Genomic DNA, 21,392 nt, shown 5'->3' on the forward strand with positions numbered 1-21,392 from the left:
CCCAAACTTTTGAACGGTAGTCTACGTCGTAGTTTCTTTCTGCAGAATTGAGACGATGGGACAGGAAGGCACAGGGATGGAGCTTTTGGTCCTGGGCAGACCGCTGGGACAGGATAGCCCTCACTCCAACATCAGAAACATCGACCTCAACCACAAACTGACGGGACGGGTCCGGATGGACGAGGATGGGGGCTGTAGTGAACCGGTGCTTCAGGTCAACAAAGTCTCTGTCAACAGCTGGGGACCAGATGAACGGTATCTTGGGAGAGGTGAGTGCAGAGAGGGCGGCCGCCAGGGTGCTGTATCCTCGAATGTAACAGCGGTAGAAATTGGCAAACCCCAAGAAACGTTGTAGCTGCACCCTGGACATAGGTTGGGGCCAATCCACTACTGCTTTCACATTTTCAGGGTCCATCTGGACATTTCCTTCAGTGATGACATATCCCAGAAAGGAGATTGTAGAACGGTGGAATCTCACTTCTCCGCTTTCACAAATAGCTGGTTTTCCAGGAGGCGCTGAAGGACTTGACGAACATGGAGGACGTGTTCTTGGGTAGAACCTCGTTGAGGTTGACGAACACTAAATGATTTAACATGTCCCGGAGCACATCGTTTAACAGGGCCTGGAAGACAGCGGGGGCATTGGTGAGACCAAACGGCATGACCAAGTACTCATAATGTCCACTGGCAGTGTTGAAAGCGGTCTTCCACTCATCTCCTTCACGTATCCTAACCAGGTGGTAGGCATTCCAAAGGTCCAGCTGGGAAAAAATGGTATCCCCCTGGAGAGGTTCAAAAGCCGGGGAGAGGAGTGGTAGTGGGTAACAATTATTGATCATTATGTCATTAAGACCACGGTAGTCAATGCACGGACACAGGGTCTTGTCCTTCTTTTCCACAAAGAAAAACCCTGCGCCGGCAGGGATATGCAGAAGGACGGATGCTTCCAGCAGCCAGAGAGTCCTCAATATACTCCTCCATGGCCTTGGTCTCCGGGCTGGACAGGGAATATAGCCGACCACAAAGGCGGTGTGGTGCCTGGGAGAAGGTCAATGGCACAATCGTAGGGACGATGTGGGGGAAGAGAAGTAGCCCATGCCTTGCTGAAGACCTCCAGGAGGTCATGGTACTCTGCGGGAACCTCAGAGAAATCCGAGGCTTTACTTAAGCCCAGAGGAGGACGTCTCGGGGAAGGCTGCGCTGCTTTATGGCAATGGGAATGACAGAACGGTCTCCAACCCAGGGTTGAACTTGTGGTCCAGCCAATAACGGTGTTGTGTTTTTGGACCCAAGAAAATCTCAAAACAACAGGAACATGGGGGGAATCAATGAGGAGAAGCTGTATTGACTCACTGTGATTTCCTGAATCCCGCAGATTAATGGAAACAGTGCTGTGGGTAACTCATCCAATGGCGCGGCCGTCCAGTGCTCTAGTGTCCATGGGAACAGAGAGAACTTGAGTGGGGATACCCAATTCAGAAACTAGGGTAGCATCCATAAAACTTTAATCTGCCCCAGAATCAATGAGCACCCAGAGAGACTTAGACTGGTCTCCCCACAGCAGTAGTGATGGGAATTAGAGGATTCCCAGTCTGGCTCACCAGAGTACTTGTACCTACTAAAGTAATAGGTCTCTTAATAGGGCAGGTATAATGTCCAGTACAGACAACAGTTGGAGCTCACCCTACGTGAATGTTCCCAATGCGATAATCTAGCTCTGCCCAGTTGCATAGGCTCAGGAGTATCCGACTCACCTGTTGCCGATGATTCTTGAGGGAACTCGGGTGGCTTCGGTTCTTCACAGAAATGCACACTTCGGGGATTTCCGGATTCCTTCGGAGGTGAGCAAGCAGCAGCGGATGGACGAATATTCCCGAGACCCGACCTCCTCTCTCTCCGGCATTCTCGTAGATGTCCATAAAACCTAATCGTAAGGGCGATGAGGGAATCGAGCTCCAATGGTAACTCCCGAGCTGCGAGCTCGTCTTTTATTTCCTCCGATAGTCCGTGAAGGAAGGTATCGAACAGAGGCTCCGGATTCCAGGCACTCTCGGCGGCCAATGTGCGAAATCTACCGCATTGTCTGCCACACTACGGGAGTTCTGATGTCCCTTCAGTCGTTTTCGGGCCGCCTCTCTCCCGGGCAAATACCTTCCTCACCTCCGCCATGAAATTTTCCAGGTTATGGCAAACGGCGGATTATTGCTCCCAAACAGCCGTCACCCAGGAGAGCGCCCTTAGCGTAATTAGATAAACTATCGTCGATTGAACCGAAGGGAATGAAGATGGCTGAAGCTCATAAATGAGGGAGTACTAGGAAAAAAAACACCCGGCAGGTTCTAAGATTGCCAGCATATCTCTCCGGATGAGGTAAGCGGGGTTCTCGGGGAGCCTGAACAAACCCACCACTAGTAGGGAAGTTACTGAGTGGCTGGAAGGTCTCAGATGTGGCATGCTGTCTGCGGGCTAATTCACGGAATTGCTCCATTAACGCCTTGATCCCCTGGTTGTGGTGTTCCGCCAGAGATCAGAACCCCTCCATCAGGTTCTGAAGTAGCTCCTCCTGTTTCTTAATGGTAGCTCCATGCAGAGAGCCAGCGTGAAGGAGCTGGTCCAAGTCTGCTGGGTCAGTCGTGGTCAGTTCGTACTATAACGACACAAGGCGTGACCCAGATGCAGACATGGAAAGCAGATGGTTTGAGCTCTGATATTTATTATAATCAAATGGGTAGGCAAAAGGCAGGTCAGGGACAGGCAAGAGTTCATAACCAGGTCAGAGTCCAAAATGGTACAGGGCAGCAGGCAGGCTCGAGGTCAAGGGCAGGCAGAAGGGTCAGGCAGGCGAGCTCAGAGTCAAGACAGGCAAGGGTCAGAACCAGGAGGACGAGAAACAGAGACTGGGGAAAAAACAGGAGCTAGGATAAAAATGCTGGTTTACTTGGCAAACAAGACGAACTGGCACAGACATACAGAAAACACAGGTAAAAATACACAGGGGAAAATGGGGAAGATGGGCAACACCTGGAGGGGGGTGGAGGTCAAGCACAAGGACAGGGGAAACAGATCAGGGTGTGACAGACCTTATATAGACTGGTGTGTGCCTTTCCAAATCATGTCCAGTCAATTGAATTTACCACAGGTGGACTCCAATCAAGTTATAGAAACATCTCAAGGATTATCAATGGAACAGGATGGACCTGAGCTCAATTCCGAGTCTCGTGGCAAAGAGTCTGGATACTTATTTAAATAAGGTATATTTATTTTATATAGATTTTTTTGGCTAAATTTCTAAAAACCTGTTTTCACTTTGTCATTATGGGGTATTGTGTGTAGATTGATGAGGGAAAAATATTTAATCCATTTTAGAATAAGGCTGTACTGTAACAAAATGTGTAAAAAGTCAAGGGGTCTGACTACTTTCCAAATGCACTGTATGTCCTGATATCGAAATGTACGTCCAAATCGACATCATCTACCATATCTTGCTGATCTTTCTTTTTACTCTTCAATCACATGACAGGGAAGCAGAAACGTTTAAACGTGTCAAAATGGTGTCCAAGATTGAGCGACTGGAAGGAGTGTTCTAAGGGAGCTCGCATCCACCTCCACTACAAAAAGTTAATGGTGCAAACATTATGGAATGTTTGAGAAAGTAGGTGAGGCATGAAAGAGCCCATGAATAGGCTACCAGGCCCTGGGCTTGGGTGAAGTTCAACGCAATATGGCTGTAAAGCGTCTGTGTGTAGCTGGTGAGATGAGTCAGGCGCAGGACAGCAGATATGAGTAATGAAAGCAATTTTACTCAATAATATCACAATATACGTTGTATAAATACAAAGCCACAAATACGGACCGCAATACAATAAACAATTACTCACAAACAGATATGGGGGAACAGAGGGTTAAATAATGAACAAGTAACCGGGGAATTGAAACCAGGTGTGTAAGACAAAGACAAAACAAATGGAAAATGAAAAGTGGATCGGCGATGGCTAGAAGGCCGGTGACGTCGACCGCCGAACGCCACCCGAACAAGGAGAGGGACCGACTTCGGCGGAAGTCGTGACAATGGCACCGTCACAACGTACTGTAAAATAAGCACCAGACCTGGGTTGAAATACTATTTGAAATATTTTAAAATACTTCAGCTGTGCTTGATTGTGCTTGCCTGTCCCCAAGGTGCAGACCACGCCCACCTGGCACTCCAAGCAGACCAAAGCAAATGCTCAAAAGTATTTTAAAGATTTCAAATAGTACTTGAACCCAGGTCTGATAAACACAACTCAGGGTGAAGCAGGGCGTCCCTTTGCCTCTCTTCTCTTCCCTCTCTCTCGTTCTCTCTCTTCTTCTCCAGACAGACAGGGAGAGAACCAGGGCTGAACGACCACAGTAACACCAAAATGCCTTGCGAAGCTAAATTAATGGGGTCCAACACAGCGAGACAGTCGTGGTGATGCCAAACGCTCTGCACTGCCCGGTTGAAAAACACCATTAGCCGCCGCAACCCATTTATTAAAAGGGAGCTTGGAGGAACCTTGGTTCTAATTTACAGGTCCTCGGGTCCACCACGAAGGGAGGGTTGTGGTTGCCCAAGGATGCCAGTGCTACAGCTCCAGAGCTAGTCCTCAGGTCAGTCAGGTCAGAGAGAAACCATTAAAGGAGACGGGCAAAGGGTTGTTATAAAGGCACATACAGTACATGCTTATAAGAAGTTTATAAAGCATTATACCCGAAGGCTTTTAGTAAAATGTTACCCGTTTATTTTTATGGACTAGAGACGTGGTAATGAAAGTCATAAAATGAGGATTGTGCTGTTTAGACAAGATGATTTGGTGGCACTTCATACGTATGACCACAGAATATGAATGTGCTATGTATTGTATATAACGGTAACAAGCAGGTTGCCATACACAAGGTCGCTGATTCGAATCCCACTCCCAACACCTTACCCTAAACTTAACCAATCATGTCTTGCCTAAATTTAGCCCAATCCCTAACCCTAAACAATTAGGATTACTTCCCTAAATTTAATGTGGCAATCCAGTGTCCTTTTCACCTCATTTAACAGCTGATTTACTGAACAAAAGGCACATCTCAATAGGTGGTTCAGGTTAGTTATAACATAGCACAAGTTCTCTATTGTTCTCTATTGCTCTTCTAATGTTCCTCAAGCACAGGGGGAGGCCGATGACATCACGGATTCCCATCAGACCAACTCCTTGAATGCCCTACTGAACTTCTTGATGTTTGCAAAACATTTTTTTTTTACCTTTTAGTGTGTGTACTTTACTGTATTTATACTTGGGATGTCGCTTTTCAACAGTAAAAGTAAAAAATATTGCTGGAGGACGTCTTTAACCAATCTTCCTGTCACGTCCTGACCAGTATAGAGGATTATTTGTATTATTTGGTCAGGGCGTGGCAGAGGTATGTTTGTTTTGTATGGTGGGGTTTTTGTGTATAGCTTAGAGGGGAGTTATTTATGTGTTCCGGGGTTTTGTGGTGTATGTTTTAGTATGAGTAGGTTCTAGGTTAAGTTTTCTATGTGCAGATTTGGTTGCTGGACTCTCAATTGGAGGCAGGTGTTTCTAGTTGCCTCTGATTGGGAGTCCTATAAGTAGGTGTGTGTTTTGTTTGTCACTTGTGGGTAGTTGTATGTTAGCACTGCTTTTGTTTAGCTTGCTACACTGTTCCTGTCGTGAGTTTTGTTTATAGTTTTTTTTCCTCGTGTTCACATTCAAAATAAATTATGATGAGCATGCAATCCGCTGCATATTGGTCCACTTTTTCCGACAGCGATTTCAACATATCTTCTGACGAAGAGGTTTGTGACAGAACTACCCACCACAACAGGACCAAGCAGCGGAGAAAGGAGCGGCACGAGGAATATATGGACTATACTGAGAGATGGACTTGGGAACAGATTCTGGCCGGAGAGGGCCCGTGGAAGAAGGCCGGGGTGGACCAGGAACGCTACCGGGGGACACGTCTGGCGAGGAAGCCGTAGAGGCACCCCCAATATTTTTTTGGGGGGGCACATGGGTTGTTTGGCTAGGCCTAGGAAGAGCCATAAGCCAGCTACCCGTGAGTACATGGAGGAGCGTATGAGGTGGAGAGCGCCGTGTTTCGCTGAGGTGCGCACTATCTCGCCCATACGCACGCACAGTCCGGTGCGCGCCATTCCAGCCCCTCGCAGATGCCGTGCTAGAGTGGGCATCCAGCCTGGTAGGAGGATGCCTGCGCAGCGCGTCTGGTTGCCGGTACGCCTCCTAGGACCAGGCTACCCTACGCCCGCTCTACGTACGGCAACTATCAGGCCCCTGCACAGCTGAGTTCGCCCTGTACCAGCACCCCGCTCGTGCAGGGCTGCTAGTTCCATCCAGCCAGGACGGGTTGTGCAGGCGGTGCGGTCAAGGCCACCTGTGCACCTCCATGGCCCAGTCTTTCCGGTTCCCGCCTCTCGTGCTAACCCGGAAGCGGGTACTTCCAGTCCGGCACGACCAGTACCAGCAACCCGGACCAAGCTTCCCATGAGCCAGCCTAGTCCTATTCGGCCTGTTCCCGCTCCCCGCACTAGCCCTATGGTGCGTGTTCCCAGGCTGATACTTCCAGTACCAGCACCAAGCATCAGGCTTCCAGTGCGCCAGCCCAGTCCGACTCGGCCTGTTCCCGCTCCCCGCACTAGCCCTGAGGTGCGCATCTCCAGACTGGCACATCCAGTACCACGCATCAGGCTTCCAGTGCGTCAGCCCAGCCTCAAGAGCCCGGCACCAGTGTGCAGTCCAGAGTATCCGGCACCAGTGTGCAGTCCAGAGTATCCGGCACCAGTGTGCAGTCCAGAGTATCCGGCACCAGTGTGCAGTCCAGAGTATCCGGCACCAGTGTGCAGTCCAGAGTATCCGGCAACAGTGTCTAGTCCGGAACCGAGAGAGACTGCCTACGACCCGAAACCGAGGGAGACTGCCTACGACCCGAAACCGAGGGAGACTGCCTGCGACCCGGAACCGAGGGTGTCTGCCTGCGACCCGGAACCGAGGGTGTCTGCCTGCGACCCGGAACCGAGGGTGTCTGCCTGCGACCCGGAACCGAGGGTGTCTGCCTGGACCCGGAACCGAGGGTGTCTGCCTGCGACCCGGAACCGAGGGAGCCTGCCTGCGACCCGGAACCGAGGGAGCCTGCCTGCGACCCGGAACCGAGGGAGCCTGCCTGTGACCCGGAACCGAGGGAGCCTGCCTGTGACCCGGAACCGAGGGAGCCTGCCTGTGACCCGGAACCGAGGGAGCCTGCCTGTGACCCGGAACCGAGGGAGTCTGCCTGTGACCCGGACCCGAGGGAGTCTGCCTGTGACCCGGAACCGAGGGAGCCTGCTTGTGACCCGGAACCGAGGGAGCCTGCTTGTGACCCGGAACCGAGGGAGCCTGCTTGTGACCCGGAACCGAGGGAGCCTGCTTGTGACCCGGAACCGAGGGAGTCTGCCTGTGACCCGGAACCGAGGGGGTCTGCCTGCAACCCGGAACCGAGGGGGTCGGCCTGCGACCCGGGACTAAGGGAATCTGCCTGTGACCCAGAACCGGGTGAGTCTACCTACGATCCGAAAATAAAAAGGATTAACTGTGTATCGAATGAGTCTACCTACAGTGTGGAACGGAAGAGGTCTGCCTATGATCCGGAACAAGGGGAGTCTGCCTACGGCCCGAAACGGAGCAAGTCTGTCTGCAGTCTGGAGGGCAGTAGGCCTGAGCCGGAGCCACCTCCAGTTTAGGTGGGTTGGGGAGGGGGGGTGTAGCACAGGTGCCGTCGTTGACGGCAGCCACCCTCCCTTCCCTCCCTTTAGTTTAGGGGGATTTTTCTGTTTGTTTTGGGGTATTTACTGGGTTTTGTGTAAGGTGCATCCGGGGTCTGCACATTTTGGGGGGGGGTTACTGTCACGTCCTGACCAGTATAGAGGATTATTTGTATTTGGTCAGGGCGTGGCAGAGGTATGTTTGTTTTGTATGGTGGGGTTTTTGTGTATAGCTTAGAGGGGAGTGTTATTTATGTGTTCCGGGGTTTTGTGGTGTATGTTTTAGTATGAGTAGGTTCTAGGTTAAGTTTTCTATGTGCAGATTTGGTTGCTGGACTCTCAATTGGAGGCAGGTGTTTCTAGTTGCCTCTGATTGGGAGTCCTATAAGTAGGTGTGTGTTTTGTTTGTCACTTGTGGGTAGTTGTATGTTAGCACTGCTTTTGTTTAGCCTGCTACACTGTTCTTGTTGTGAGTTTTGTTCATTGTTTTTTCCTCGTGTTCACATTCAAAATAAATTATGATGAGCACGCAATCCGCTGCATATTGGTCCACTTTCCGACAGCGATTTCAACATATCTTCTGACGAAGAGGTTTGTGACACTTCCCTAAACTTCACCAATCACATTTGTTTCTGCCCTCGTGGCAGAGCTGCCCTCAGAAAAAGATTGAATACAAAAAACTCAACCCTGAACGTTGCTGACACAAAGAAATTGAAAATATATAGTCTCTGACATTAGCAAGCTCCCAGCCACTAAACCTATAGGTGCTGAATCATGTGGCTTTATGATGTGGCTTTTCTTGAACACTGAATAATTTCCCACCTCTGGGAAGCCAAGCGAGCAGCCAAGGGGTACAAAGACAAGAGGAGACAGCATGAGACAGAAAGAGAAAAGGGAGAGAAGAGAGAAGGAGTGCAGACGGACTACATGGGAACTAATCATCAAGGAACTAATAATCCCTACACAATGGCCCCAGGCATGAAGGTTCTGATCCGCACCATGGTGGCTCTCCCTGGTCCTGCACATTCTTCCCGACCCAGGTTTAGTTCCTCCGGGAAACGGCACCCACGTTGGGTCTTTTTCCCACTCCCCCGTAGAAGCCAATATCTCTGCTCTTTCACCGGGTCCATATAGCACAAGGTTGGAGGCCAGAGGGAAAAACCTCTGACTCAAACTCTTCATGCCTCTTTGTAATATATTTTTAAGTATCAAGGTCAGACTCTGCATCACTGTAATAGTTACACACCTTAAAGAATTGTTACAGAAAATCCATTTGATTTGTCTTTGACTACTGATTAATTTTAGTCCATAATCTCTCTCTATGGAGTGCAAAATGCCACATAGGCATATACAGTAACATGTGCCATGGCAGGTCAATCATACTACTCTGTCTTGTTACAGCCCTCCCAACCTCTGTCACTCTGCCAAAAATACTTTTTTGATCCTGGATCCAATTCAAAGGTATGTAAATCATATAAATCATTGTTTTTGCATATTTGTGGACATACTTGGAGCACTAGCTGAAGCATGCAGAGCGATTGTTTTATATTACAAGTCACCCCTCCCACTCCCATCATGGTCTGTAAAGAAGAGAGGTGTCTGGGGAGTAGCTGGGGAGTAGCTGTGGCATCCCTGATACTAGGCCAGACAGCATCAAGCTTTAGCAGCCATTCCACAGCTAGTGCTAGACAGGGGCAATGTGCATTCCATCTTGGCAAAGTGAAACTTCATTTACAGCGATGCTTCTGTTTCATTGCACATACAGAGAGAGAGCGAGAGATCCCCATCAGGCCTGGGAAGCAGCAGCAGCCCACACCTCTATTTCCTCGCGCTTCCCCCTAGGCTACATTGTCAGCATTGCCTCAGTCAGCATTTTACGTAAATAAAGCTCCTTAAAAGCTCTGTTTCTCTCTATGTGACAGCAAGATGTTTCAACAGAGATGGACATTCCACAACCGGTGTCTGTATGTGTCCTTAGTCTTCACACTCCAGTATGTGCACACTGAATACTGGTTATTGATAGACTGCCATTCCACAATTCCGTGCTGTATTTGGTCTTCCAGCCTTTCCCTGACAAAGCAATCCGTGCTCATTCCACATTATACATATCTAGCCAAAACGAAAAGGGAGAAAATAGACATAGAGAGGTCAAAGTGTGTGTGTGTGTGTGTGTGGGGGGGATAACAACTTCTACTATAAATCTTGTTATTTGATCAGCTGGATGAAGAGGGGAGAAGAGGCACTCCAGTAGCATTAGAGAAGAAAAAAGGAAATGCACTCCACATAGGAGAGCAGGACAAGGGGATGATTTTCACCCATTTTATAACCACCTTTGCTGGAGTCATTAAAATAAACCAGAAGCGTTGTGGTTTGCGGGGACCGTGACAGACCTTAGGTAAACATGTCTTGAAGCAAAATAGAAGGGCGCCGTTAAACCAGAGCTGTTTTTTATGTTCTCTGGCGGAGGTCGTTGCAGGTTAGATGTGGAGACCAGTGTCTGGAAGAGGTTGGGTGGAAACACACAACACAAAGAAACACACACGGCTGCCAGGGGTGTCACTGTCTCTATCTCTGTCCTTTAAAGGTAACACTTGCACCATAGTGATATTCTGTTGTTGCTCCCCCGGGACACATAGTTGCGATGGTCCCCATCCTTTAAGCTCCCAAAAGGTTGCATCACGATACCTAGAAAGAAAATGATTTCTTCCATTTGTCCCTTCCAGAGATCCACTTAAAGGCGCTGTAAGCGTTCACTTCCGCAAATATTTAAAGTGAGACAGATACGATAGCTTCACCTGGCCACCTAGGAGGTCGTCATAAGTGGTCTGGATGAACACCAACATAGTCTCATGAGCTTGATGAAAACAGAAGCTAACAAACGCAGGAGGTCAGAACGGTCTGATGAGATTTGTGTTTAATGAACATTTCCTGGATGTGTGCCCGCAATCTTCCCAGACTGATCTCGTTTGAGTCATTACAGGCCTGTTGCAGAATTGTCCAATCAAATGTCCCTATTTACTGTGATCTCTAAAAGGTTTCTATCTGGCATTGTCCTCTAGCCGAATTCAAAAAGCGTTTCAGAGTGGGAGTGCTGACTGAGGATCAGGTCCCCGCTGTCCATATGATGTTATTGATTATGATCTAAAAGGCAAAATTGATCCTGTATCAGCAATTCTACTGTGAGACTTGTGCATACGGGCACAAAGAATAAAGACCTCTCATGGGGCCCTTCTAGCAATTCTGGTTGAATTGGAGCTCAGGTCAAAAGGATGCAAAACTCAAGCCATTCTCCATTATATTGAAGTGAAACAGCAACCCACATTATAAAAGCACCAATATGATACACATGCAGTATGTAGTTTGGCGGTTTGATACGACCCCTGTATGACACACAACATAGATTTTTCCCGGTCATGTATAGAGTATGACCGCCGCACCATATGTAGAGAATATTACCTGTCTGCATGCATGCCAATGTGGAGAATTATTTTCAGACCTCAGGGACTGCTTCTGGTCACTCTCTATCTCTCTCATTCTGTTCTTTTTTCGGATTTAGACTTCTATGTAAAGACTATGAACTTGGTCATCCATTTGCACAGGCCACCATGTGATTCAATACAGAAGGAATCCTGTCTTCTCTTGGGCTCTGATAATGTATTTGGGTATGTTTGTAAGGGGGTAGAAAGAGGGGTAGTGTACCTGCCAAACCACATACAACACTGGCCCACAGATAGGAATTCAGGAACAAAACGGTCCAACACTTCACTGTCTAATGTTATGTCCCTCTGCGATTTTCAGAATTTGTAAATTCTTCCCCCTTTTCATTGCGTTTTTATACACTCAGGCACTTAATCCATGCAAAGTTTGAGGAACCATGATACTGTTAGAATAGAATGATATTACATTCACACAACGTTTTTTATATCAGGGTGATTGTTTGTTAAAAGCATAATTATTTATCTCTACGTCAACTCTAATTGCGATATCTAATTGTTTTTTTTTTAAGCTTCACTTCTGCATTGCTATCTCCTCTCTTAGAAAAAAAGGTGCTACCTAGAACCTAAAGGGTTATTCAGCTGTCCCCATACGAGAACCCTTTGAGGAACCCTTTTTGATTCCAGGTAGAACCCTTTTCATTCCAGGTAGAACCCTTTTCGTTTCCATGTAGAGCCAGTTCCACAGAGGATTCTACATGGAAGCGAAATGGGTTTTACCTCGAACCAAAAAGGGTTCTCCAATTGGGACAGCTGAATAACCCTTTTAGCACCATTTTTTTCTAAGAGTGCATTTCAAAATTAATTGAACCATGTTACTATTACACCAACCATTTAAACAACGAATATAGAACAATATAAAGGAAAGGAAAGTTTCTGTGTCTCCGTGGGAGTTGTTCTCTGTGTGGTGTCTGACTGGTGCCCTTGCTGTGACTGGCCCTGTCATACAGACAGCTTTACACATGTAGTGCTCAGGGAGGGTCAGGACAAACAGCGGAGGCATGCTGGGAGTCGGACAAGGGATTGTTTCCTTCTGCGCTTCCCCTCTTCACCTGACATCCTCTCCCATGTTGTTACAGAAGAAATATGTGGCTTACCAAGGCCAGTCCCAGTCCCATGTCATTTCAATGTGGAGAATTGTGTAATATTTGGTAGATACGTTGATCAATGAGATTCCAACCTATTTTCACCCACTCAAAAAGACAGCCAAAAGTTGGATGGATGATGCAATCTCTATTGCACTCCACACTGCCCTTTCCCACCTGGCCAAAAGGAACACAGATGTGATAATGTTATTAATTGACTACAGCTCAGCATTCAACACCATAGTGCCCTCAAAGCTCATCACTAAGCTAAGGACCCTGGGACTAAACACCTCCCTCTGCAATTGGATCCTGGACTTCCTGACGGGCTGCCCCCAGGTGGTAAGGGTAGGTAACAACACATCCGCCACGCTGATCCTCAACACCGGGCCCCTCAGGGGTGCCTGCTCAGTCCCTTCCTGAACTCCCTGTTCACTCATGACTGCATGGCCATGCACGACTCCAACACCATCATTAAGTTTGCCGACAACGATGAGACAGCCTATAGGGAGGAGGTCAGCGACCTGGCCGTGTGGTGCCAGGACAACAACCTCTCCCTCAATGTGATCAAGACAAAGGAGATGATTGTGGACTACAGGAAAAGGAGGGCCGAGCACACACCCATTCTCATCGATGGGGCTGTAGTGAAGCAGGTTGAGGACTTCAAGTTCCTTGGTGTCCATATCATCAACAAACTATCATGGTCCAAACACACCAAGACAGTTGTGAAGAGGGCACGACAAAGCCTATTCCCCCTCAGGAGACTGAAAAGATTTGTCATGGGTCCTCAGGTCCTCAAAAGGTTTTACAGCTGCACCATCAAGAGCATCCTGACGGGTTGCATCACTGCCTGGTATGGCAACTGCTCGGCCTCCGAACTCAAGGCACTACAGAGGGTAGTGCGTATGGCCCAGTACATCACTGGGGCCAAGCTTCCTGCCATCCAGGACCTCTATACCAGGCGGTGTCAGAGGAAGGCCCTGAAAATTGTCAAAGACTCCAACCACCCTAGTCATAGACTGTTCTCTCTGCTACCTCACGGCAAGTGGTACGGGAGCACCAAGTCTAGGTCCAAAAGGCTTCTTAACAGCTTCTACCCTCAAGCCATAAGACTCCTGAACAGCTAATCAAATGGCTACCCAGATGATTTGCATTGCCCCCCCCCCTCTCCCCTTTTACGCTGCTGCTACTATCTGTTTATTTTCTATGCATAGTCACTTTAACTCTACCTACATGTACATATTACCTCAATTACCTCGACTAACCGGTGCCCCCGCACATTGACTCTGTACCGGTACCCACTGTATATAGCTTCGCTATTGTTATTTTACTGCTGCTCTTTAATGATTTGTTACTTTTATTTTTTACTTATCTATTTTTTACTTAATACTTATTTTTATTAAAATTACGTTGTTGGTTAAAGGGCTTGTAAGTAAGCATTTCATGTAAGGTTTACGCCTATTGTATTCTGCGCATGTGACAAATAACATTTGATTTGAAGTTTGTTGAATTCCCAATGTGTTATCACTATGCTTTCAAGCATTTAAAAAAGCACAACACAGTTCAAATGGGAATACAGTGTCAGATATTTGGTGTACTTATAGAACAACTTAATGTGTTATCACCGTGCTTCGTCTAATGGCACAACCAAATGACCTGGATTGCAGTTGAGTTTACAGTAAAGTACATGGTGCAAGTGATCAATGCCGTTTGAGATTCAGTGCAGATTATTATAGCAATTGTGAAGATTTACACAGACCTACGAACCCGAACATGCGCGCTTTCTATGATTTCATAAGAATACATGCATTTTATACAGTAACCTCAACATGTGGCCGTGGATGTGTTACTCATTTGAATAAACACTGTTACATTAGTTTATAAGATAGCCTTAACATTACACGATTTATTGTCTTACAAAAGTAATATTGAATTGTGTTTGGTTGACAATGCAACCAAATATCAACATTTAAAGGAGATGTACAGTGTATTGGGAAAGTATTCAGATCTCTTCACTTTTTACACATTGTTACATTACAGCCTTATTCTAAAATGGATTAAAAAAAATACTCATCAATCTATGCACAATACCCCATAATGACAAAGCAAGAACAGGTTTTTAGGCATTTTTCTAATACAATGTTTATGGAATATCACATTTACATAAGTATTCAGACCCTATACTCAGTACTTTGTTGAAGCACCACTGGCAATGATTACAGCCTTGAGTCTTCTTGGGTATGACACTACAAGCTAGGAACACATGTATTTGGGGAGTTTCTCCCATTCTACTCTGCAGATCCTCTCAAGCTCTGTCAGGTTGGATGGGGAGCGTCACTGCACAGCTATTATCAGGTCTATCCAGAGATGTTAGATTGTGTTAAAGTCCGGGCTCTGGCTGGGCCACTCAAGAACATTCATAGACTTGCTCCGAAGCCACTCCTGCATTCTCTTGGCTGCGTGCTTAGGGTCGTTGTCCTGTTGGAAGGTGAACCTTTGCCCCAGTCTGAGGTCCTGAGTGCTCTGGAGCAGGTTTTCATCAAGAATCTCTCTGTAATTTGCTCTGTTATCCTTCCCTCGATCGTGACTAGTCTCCTAGTCCCTGCCGCCGAAAAACATGCCATGCTTCACCGTAGAGATGGTGCCAGGTTTCCTCCAGACATGACGCTTGGCATTCAGGCCAAAGATTTATATCTTGGTTTCAACAGACCAGAGAATCTTATTTCTCATGGTCTGAAAATCATTTTGGTAAACTCCAAGTGGGCTGTCATGTGCCTTTTACTGATCATACTGTTTAATCAGCTTCTTTATATGCCACAAGTTTCAGGTGGATGGATTATCTTGGCAATGGAGAAATGCTCACTAACAGGGATGTAAACTAATTTATGCAGAACATTTGAGAGAAATACAGTTTTTATGTGTATGGAAAATTTTGGGGATCTTTTATTTCAGCTCATAAAACATGGGACCAACGCTTTACATGTTGACTTTATATTTTAGTTTTATACATCTAAAACTAAAAGCATTGTATTTGGTTCAAACCATTCTGTAAGACCTAAACCTCAATAGGAGTTATGTATAAAGAGTGTGACCATTGAGCAAGTTGAGGAAGCTAAACTCTAGGTATAACATTGGATGGTCAATTATCATGGTCAAGTCATATTAACAAAGTTGTGGTGAAGATGGGGAGGGGTATTTATGTTATAAAAAAAGATGGTCTGCGTTTTTTACACACAAAATCAACTGTAGTGGTTGTTTATACTCTGGTCTTGTCCCATTTTGATTACTGCCCGATAATATTGTTAGGTGCAGCAAAGAGAGACCTAGCAAAGCTGCAGCTAGCTCAAAACAGAGCAGCACGCCTTTCCCTTGACTGCACATACAGAACAACAACATGCATGCCAGTCTTTCCTGGTTGAGGGTTGACGAGAGATTATCTGCTTCTCTTCGAGAAATATTACTGTGATGAAAATTCCAGATTGTCTGCATAATTAGCTCAGACACTCATACATACCCTACAAAACATGCTACCGGGGGTCTCTTCACAGTCCCCAAGTCCAAAACGAATTTACGGCAATGCACAGTATTATACAGAGCCCTGATCACATGGAACTCCCTTCCATCCCCAGCAAAATGACCTTTAAAAACAGATTAAACAACAACTCATTGAACGGTGGGGACTGTGAGGGGACACACTAACACACATTATTTTTCGTTGTTGTATTGTTTGTATTATTATCTGTTGTATTATTTGCATATCGTATTTTATCAGTGGTTTGTTACTTGTTTTGTCTTACTTGTATTGTGTTTTTTTGTGGACCCCAGGAAGAGTAGCTGCTGCTTCTGCAAAAGCTAATGGGGATCCAAATAAACAAATACAAAAAATGGCATTCATATCGACTTTATCAATCAGACGGTTAACACGCAAATATTTTATATGTTTTCCCCTCGCAACTAAACCTGGCTGATTAAGCTAGCCAGTTGATAGTGAAGCTATGATGAATGTCAGAAGCCAGCTACAGTAGCTAGCTAACGTTAGCTGCTGTCAATGGAGTTAATCTGAAATGTACCATTATATTTCACATGATAAACAAACTACTGTCATACCTTTTCACCAAAAATGTATGTACACATATAAAATAGAATATTACCTTCAAGTAGATCGTTTTATTCTAGTACTTCTGGCCGAGGAGTAACATTCATATCATTACTTTGTAGAAATGACTTATCATCTCCTCTTCAAAGATACTTCCTGAAATTTGATTGATGGATCAATCTAGCAATAGTTGCAGTAATAGGCAGCTGTGTTTTTGGTTGAATGGTCAGGAGTAAAAGCTCCTACCCCTAGAGCTGCTCAAACCTCGTTTTTACTTGCGAATCTCTTTCTACAAACTTAAAAAACGTTCAACAAGCTTACAAATCTTTTAGTAAAGTGATAGAACTTTGAGCGTGCACAGATTCAAAACCTGCAGGTGTATTTTTGATTCACAGCAGAATATTTAGTTGTAAATGGACAAAAAAACCTATTGAATGTATTTAAATGTCAAGTTACAAGTTTGCGACCATTGTTACATTTTTCACACATCATGATACAAGCTTGCGAAATTAAATTACACATTTGCGAATTGTATTTGCAACCACGAATCTCAATGTGTGACCACGAAATTCAAAATACAAACTCATGGGCTTCCGTTATCATTATCCCATAGAAAATTGCTTACCATGATGACATAATCTTGTGGTTTAAATTTTACCCCAAAACAACAGTTGCTGACTTTTTCAAATCCAATGAATTTTCCACATAGATTCCACAACACAATACATTGACAAATGATGTTAAAACAACATTGATTTATGCAGCTTGTGCCCAGTAGGAAGTTACTGAAAGGTCTCTGTATCGCATAGAAAGTTCTGCAAATGTGCTTGAGCAGGAGAGGTATTACTTTACCCTTTGGTCTCACGTAATATTTTACCTCATAGATTGAGGTTATCAGTCAACCATTTGTTTTACTGGGTAAAAGGCACAAGATAAACAAAGTAAAGAGACTCTAATTGAAGCATCTTGTGTTTTTTAGTATCACAGGCGTTTCACTTTTCTCACAAAGTTCAAGATGGAAATGTGAGGTATGGTGCCATAGTCCCTCTACCCAGAGTCCCAGACCCTTTCCCTTCCTCCCCAGGCCCTCTCTTTCCCTTCCTCCCCAGGCCCTCTCTTTCCCTTCCTCCCTAGGCCCTCTCTTTCCCTTCCTCCCCGGGCCCTCTCTCCTGACAAGAAAAGTGAGAAGTAGTGGTTTCTTGGTTCTCTTTGATCCACACAGGACCATGACACTTTGGAGAGGGCAGAGAGTCATTGTATATACCTGTGCTGTAGATACATCTCACTGCATGACCTCAGTGGTTCCCCCTCAAAGTTTCAGGGTGCCACAAACCTCGGGCACAATGGTCTTCTCTGTTGTCTCTATCTAATGCAAAGGACACCAGATAAACAGTGGAGACAAGGTGGCACAGTGTGTAGCGCCCGCCACAGAAAAACAAGAGGAGTAGGAGAGAGTGGAGGTGCCCGCTGGGGAACACAACACTGTTTCAATTCAACTGGAGAGAATTATTGGCAGGGAGCAAGCATGGCTTAATGCCCTCTTTAAACTTACCGTGCAAAACATATTTTTAGCCTTCCCCTCCAGTTTTACATCACAGCATGACCGCAATCCAGCTACTGACATTCAAACTATAGTCCGCAGTCCAAGCTCTTTACATTTGCACGAACACCCCAGATGCACAGACGTGGTGCGAAGGAGAGGCCTGAACTCCATGAGAGCTCATCGTTGGACTTTGGAGAGTGAGGAGCGTCCGAGCGTGTTTGTTTTGGACCGACTATAGACAGACTTACATCTGCCAGCTTCTCTGAGCAAGTGCTCTGGCAGAAAGCAAATGGCTCGGGAAACTGAGATTGCGGGCGGGGAATCGTTTTCGCGTTTCACTTCAGATTAGCGTCGGGTTTCCAAGAAACCCTCGGCTGCACATATTTTTCTTATCAGAAGGTCATTCTTTTATTGTTACTTTAAACACTCTGGGATTGTTTGCATACTTGCCTTCCTTAGTGTGTTTCATTTGAAATACTAGGCCCGTAAGAAACAGATGAGTGTGTTTTCAGTCATATAAAGAAACAAGCGGTGTAGAATAAAAAAGGAGAGCAAGCTTTGAACCTTTTTGGTCCTAAAGGGCTGTGGGAGAGCAGTTTCCTTGATGTCCTGTTGCCTTGGTCGTTCCAAGACACAAGTCTCTCTCTGTTAGTTCATTCATGCACCCTGTTTTACAGATTTTGTAGTCCTTGATATTGTTCCATCAAAAGACTCTTGAAAGTATAGTTATTTAGACTTTTGGGGCTTTCCTCGTTATTGCTCCCACATGTTTCATTGGAGATCACTATCTGATCAGATAAAACACTAAAGAAAAGTGGAAAACTATTTTCAGGCTAACTAATAAATGCTTTTTAATGTAGAAAATGACTTGTAAAACCCCTGACTCGCTATAAAACACATTCAATCACAGGCTCAATGCAAAGAAAATGTCTTCCTTCAGAGGTGACACAAGTGGCCATGCATGAATTTCCACTATGATGCTCACTTTTTATTTGTGGCAAAGAGAGACTATGTAGGTGGCGAATTAGCGCCCATTATGAGTCAGTATGATGGCGGGTTTTCCTCACTACTGTGAGGCCTACATCACTTCCCATTGGGCACAGACGTCAGTTCAAATCAAATCAAATGTATTTATATAGCCCTTCTTACATCAGCTGATATCTCAAAGTGCTGTACAGAAACCCAGCCTAAAACCCCAAACAGCAAGCAATGCAGGTGTAGAAGCACGGTGGCTAGGAAAAACTCCCTAGAAAGGCCAAAACCTAGGAAGAAACCTATTGAGGAACCAGGCTATGAGGGGTGGCCAGTCCTCTTCTGGCTGTGCCGGGTGGAGATTATAACAGCACATGGCCTAGATGTTCAAATGTTCATAAATGACCAGCATTGTCAAATAATAATAATCATAGTAGTTGTCGAGGGTGCAACAAGTCAGTAACACAAGAGTAAGTGTCAGTTGGCTTTTTCATAGCCGATCTTTGAGAGTATCTCTACCGCTCCTGCTGTCTCTAGAGAGTTGAAAACAGCAGGTCTGGGACAGGTAGCACATCCGGTGAATAGGTCAGGGTTCCAGCAGGTCTGGGACAACAGGTCTGGGACAGGTAGCACGTCCGGTGAACAGGTCAGGGTTCCATAGCTGCAGGCAGAACAGTTGGAACTGGAGCAGCAGCACGGCCAGGTGAACTGGGGACAGCAAGGAGTCATCAAGCCAGGTAGTCCTGAGGCATGGTCCTAGGGCTCAGGTCCTCCGAGAGAGAGAGAAAGAAAGAGAGAATTAGAGAGAACATATTTAAATTCACACAGGACACCGGAAAAGACAAGAGAAATACTCCAGATGTGACAGACTGACACTAGCCCCCCGACACATAAACTACTGCAGCATAAATACTGGAGGCTGAGACAGGAGGGGTCAGGAGACACTGTGGCCCCATCCGATGAAACCCCCGGACAGGGCCAAACAGGTAGGATATAACCCCACCCACTTTGCCAAAGCACAGCCTCCACACCACTGGAGGGATATCTCCAACCACCAACATACCATCCCGGGACAAGGCTGAGTATAGCCCACACAGATCTCTGCCACGGCACAGCCCAAGGGGGGGCACAAACCCAGACAGGAAGACCACGTCAGTGACTCAACCCACTCAAGTGACGCACCCCTCCCAGGGACGGCATGGAAGAACACCAGTAAGCCAGTGACTCAGCCCCCGTAATAGGGGTAGAGGCCGAGAATCCCAGTGGAAAATGGGAAACCGGCCAGGCAGAGACAGCAAGGGCGGTTCATTGCTCCAGCCTTTCCGTTCACCTTCACACCCCTGGGCCAGACTACACTTAATCATAGGACCTACTGAAGAGATATGTCTTCAGTAAAGACTTAAAGGTTGAGACTGAGTCTGCGTCTCTCACATGGGTAGGCAGACTATTCCATAAAAATGGAGCTCTATAGGAGAAAGCCCTGCCTCCAGCTGTTTGCTTAGAAATTCTAGGAAGAAGTTCAACGAACTGTCACCCTTTAACTGGATTTAGGTTCAAAGTTGGGTGAAAAAAAATATGAAATTCCTTTGCGTTGATTACTTTTTGCAAATCCAATCAGTTTTCCCAATTTATTCAGCGTCGTCACATCAACTCATCCTTGACCGCTGGCTACGTCCCTTCCGTCTTCAAGAGAGCGAGAGTTGCACCCCTTCTGAAAAAACCTACACTCGATTCCTCCGATGTCAACAACTACAGACCAGTATCCCTTCTTTCTTTTCTCTCCAAAACTCTTGAACGTGCCGTCCTTGGCCAGCTCTCCTGCTATCTCTCTCAGAATGACCTTCTTGATCCTAATCAGTCAGGTTTCAAGACTGGCCATTCAACTGAGACTGCTCTTCTCTGTGTCACGGAGGCTCTCCGCACTGCTAAAGCTAACTCTCTCTCCTCTGCTCTCATCCTTCTAGACCTATCTGCTGCCTTTGATACTGTGAACCATCAGATCCTCCTCTCCACCCTCTCCGAGTTGGGCATCTCCGGCGCGGCCCACGCTTGGATTGCGTCCTACCTGACAGGTCGCTCCTACCAGGTGGCGTGGCGAGAATCTGTCTCCGCACCATGCGCTCTCACCACTGGTGTCCCCCAGGGCTCTGTTCTAGGCCCTCTCCTATTCTCGCTATACACCAAGTCACTTGGCTCTGTCATATCCTCACATGGTCTCTCCTATCATTGCTATGCAGACGACACACAATTAATCTTCTCCTTTCCCCCTTCTGATAACCAGGCGGCGAATCGCATCTCTGCATGTCTGTCAGACATATCAGTGTGGATGACGGATCACCACCTCAAGCTGAACCTCGGCAAGACGGAGCTGCTCTTCCTCCCGGGGAAGGACTGCCCGTTCCATGATCTCGCCATCACGGTT

The sequence above is a fragment of the Salmo salar genome, chromosome ssa02 (assembly GCF_905237065.1).
Source record: "Salmo salar chromosome ssa02, Ssal_v3.1, whole genome shotgun sequence".
In the NCBI taxonomy this organism is placed as follows: domain Eukaryota; kingdom Metazoa; phylum Chordata; class Actinopteri; order Salmoniformes; family Salmonidae; genus Salmo; species Salmo salar.